Below are 3,839 nucleotides of genomic sequence, written 5' to 3' on the forward strand. Positions count from 1 at the left end.
CTTGAATTGGGGGAGTGAGGGAGGATGAGGGGGATGGGGTTAGGGAAGTGGGTGGAAGGGGAGGGATGTGGCTTGAGTATCGATAAGGTGGGAGAGGTTCGGTTATGCAGGTGGGAAGGGAAGGTGCAGAGTGAGGGAGGGAGGGAAGGGGAGGAGGGAGGGAGGGAGGAAGGGAGGAGGGCCATGAATCGTGTGAGGCTGTCTGGGCAGGGAGGGTGGAAGGGCGTGGAGTTGGTATGAGGAGTGTGGACGGAGTGAGGAGATGGGAGGGCGGGGCGTGTCTCCAGTCTGTCTTGTACCCTGGGTGGGGTGGAGGGGGTAGAGGTGGGATATCTGTGGGATTAGAGGATTTGCTTTTGGAAGAGGGGAACGGCCATAAACACAACAAGGACATGTGTCTACGTTTGTCTTTTTGAGTGCATGTTATATACATGTTTGTGCGCGTGTGTATTTGAATGTATGCTGTACGAGCATGTGCTTTAATGTATGTTGTATGCCTGTACGCGTGCGTTTTGATCAAAGATCCTATGATCAAAAGATATATAAATCTACTGAGATCGCCATACCTAGCCTCTGGATCATATAGCCAATCGCAGCAAAATTGCCTTAATCAGTAACAGACTTATTACATATCCTAGAAACTCGTTTAGTCAAATAGTTTTTGCAGCATCCGTTATATTAAAGAAATTAAATAGTGAATTATAAGATACCAATCAAATATCCGACACCATGGCATTCGGCAGTCCCGGGTGATTTCTTTGCCGCAAACGTTAAACTCAAAACTAACGTTACAGTATAGCTTGGTCTTTTGAACAGTAATCACAAACGCTTCTGTTCGACGCTAGAATGGCTTGTCATATCTCGCTAGAATGTACCTGGTATCATCATTGATACCTTTCGTAAAACTAGAGTCCTGACAGCATCGATCAATTAATGAGGGATTTAGAAAAGAAAGAAAGAAAGAAAAAAAATGAAGCGGCTGTTTATGTATAATTGCATTTGTCTCTACTTAATGACGTCAGAGCGACGAAATCGATGGCAATACGAACTTGCCAATCGCCATATGGCAAAAGTGGCACAAACTCGAGCGGTGCAGCTCTGTGTCACAAGGTCTTCGGTCTCAGTGTATTCGGTGTACGCTTGTTGACTCAAATGTATGCTGTTTGAGCGTGTATGTATATGCTTTAACAAATATTGCGTATGTATGTATCTTCGGATGTATATTGGAAGCCTGAGTATTTAAAAAGCATGTCTAGTTCCGAACGTGAGGTTTAGTGTATACACGTTTATACGTAAGTAGTGTACATGTGCGTATGACATGTATGGATATGTTTTCAAGTGTAGTCTTTACTGTATACATACATGATATATATTGTCTTTGTCCAGTAGGTAGACGATTTAAGGCAATGATACAGTGTTGCCTGTGATTAACTCTCGTCTCTTTAAATCAGTTTTATACAGTGAATAATAATGTTTAGACATTTAGCCATAAGCTAAATAATATGAGAGCGATCCCTGACTTTTTTTTTCTTTTCTTTTTCAAAATGAGGCTTGATTAAATATACTTCATCATATCTATTAAGCTGAATCACGTGAAATAGAAAAAAAATATATTTACATCAGGGAACGAATATATTCTTAACAGTTGGATAGTATTTAGATTCATATCCAATTCAATAAAGCAAAATCAAACAGGAATTTAGAAGCTGAAATATCACTTGAGGTGAATTAAAGACACACACACACACACACACACACACACATATATATAGATATAATAAAGATATATATATATATATATATATATATATATATATATATATATATATATATATATATATATATATATATATATATATATATATATATATTTATACACACACACAGGTGTACAGCAAATCTCCCCGACCTGGCGTCGAACCCCTGCCGCCCTCAGGTATAAGCCCGAGAGTGCAGTACTAAACCAATTAGACCACGTGTCGTATGGATTGGTCCATGTTATATATATGTATGTACATATGTCGTATACATGAAAATGTTTTGTTCATTTATCATCAAATCTTCTACTGATAATAAAGAATCTTTTCAGATTACGATCAATAATAAAACAGACTGCAACCACCCGCCTTTATCATTCTATTCCTTGAAAAGGGGAAACCCAAACAAATATTTAACCATTAGAGGACACAGCAAAGCTATATATTTACACATACTTACTATGCCTCTTGACAAAACAAGTCAAGCAAACATACTACCATACATATTCCAAGAGTTCATCTCAATTTACCACTTAGTACAACCGAATATTGTTATGTGCTTCCCCTATCAAGATTCGGGCAGTCCCTTCCTTCGGCGTTCACTTAAGTGCAGCATTAATTCGTTCACCCGAGACCGACCGGCGGCGCGCGTCCGCTCTCATCTCCTACTCTCTGTGGTCGCTTCACTCTCCTCCCTCCGTTCCCTTCTCCATCCTGCTCTCCTCCTATCCTCCATGTCTCGTTCTTCCCCCTCTGCTCTCTCTCTTCTCTCTCCTCTCGGCATCTCTCCTCTCATGCCATCTTCCCATCCCTCCGTCCTCCCACATCCCCATCTCCCTCTCATCCTCGCTCCTCACTCTCTCCACTCCTCCTCGCTCATTTCCTCTCTCTATCAATTCTCCCCTCTCCTCGTCCACAGGCTCGTGCCCCGCATCTCTCTCTCTCATACTCGCCCACCTCCTCCTCTCATCTCGTCCTCCTCCTCCTCTCTCTCCTCCTCTCTTCCTCTCGCTCTCTCACTCTCTATCTCCCTCCCTCTCCTTCCTACCTCCTCTCTCCTCACTCATCATCCACCCCCCCCCCCTCTCGCCCAGCCTCATCGTTTCCCTCTCTCTCTCTCTCACTCTCCCTCGTCTCCTCTCTCCTCTCGTCTCGACACTCTCAACGCCTCCTCTCTCACCCTCTCTCCCCCTCTCCTCATTCTTCCACCTTCATCTCTCTCTCTCCACACATTTCTCTCTCTCTCTCCTCCTCTCTCTCTCCGTCCCCTCTCGCTCGGACTCCTTCTCACCCTTCCCACATCTCTCTCTCTCTCTCTCTCTCTCTCTCTCCATTTACTGGCATTGCGTAGGCACCCCTTGGCATCCCCGGGGAGATGTAGTGAACCGTTTCCTTTTTGACATCAACGAAGTCTTTATAGAGATGAAAAAAAATGACTCAGCTTTTTATAGCAACCCAAGCTATTTGCGATTTTTTTCCTGAGCAAACGACCTTGTTTTGCCGGTTTGCCAGGTATCATTAAGGAGACATGAATTTCCTTTCATTTGTATTTGTTTTATCTCCTCTGTTTTAAGCGTAAATAGACTTATTTTTCGTATATTTTATCTGTTCAGTCTTTTATTCTTTTATTATTATTATTTTTATTTATTAATTTATTTACTTATTTTTTGTACTATTCACACTTTCTAATTTCAAAGTCTTCTGGTAAACCACATCCGAATCAACCAATGAGAAAACAGATACACCACCATACATTTCCCTCAACCAATTAGAAAGCTCGTTTTCTCAAGCACTTAATGGCCGTTAAACACCCTAGGATGAGCTGACTCGCAAGCTCTGTTTGAGGACTCCTGAGTGGCGCCTCTGATTTAGTGAATTTTACTTTTTATATCCCTTGTGGATTTTATTCAAGTTAAGTACTTTTTTTTATTTCATATGATTATGATTTCAAGTTTTATAATTCAACATTGACCTGCATCTAATCTACGTCTACCTCCTACCACCACCCCAATAAGCCCATCGTGTCATGGGAGGAGGGCCTTTTAGCCGCCATCGCTCCGTCATTGTTCCCCATCCAAGTCC

This window comes from Penaeus japonicus, unplaced genomic scaffold (genome assembly GCF_977035675.1).
Source record: "Penaeus japonicus unplaced genomic scaffold, GWHDUDI00000001_assembly GWHDUDI00000016, whole genome shotgun sequence".
Taxonomy (NCBI): domain Eukaryota; kingdom Metazoa; phylum Arthropoda; class Malacostraca; order Decapoda; family Penaeidae; genus Penaeus; species Penaeus japonicus.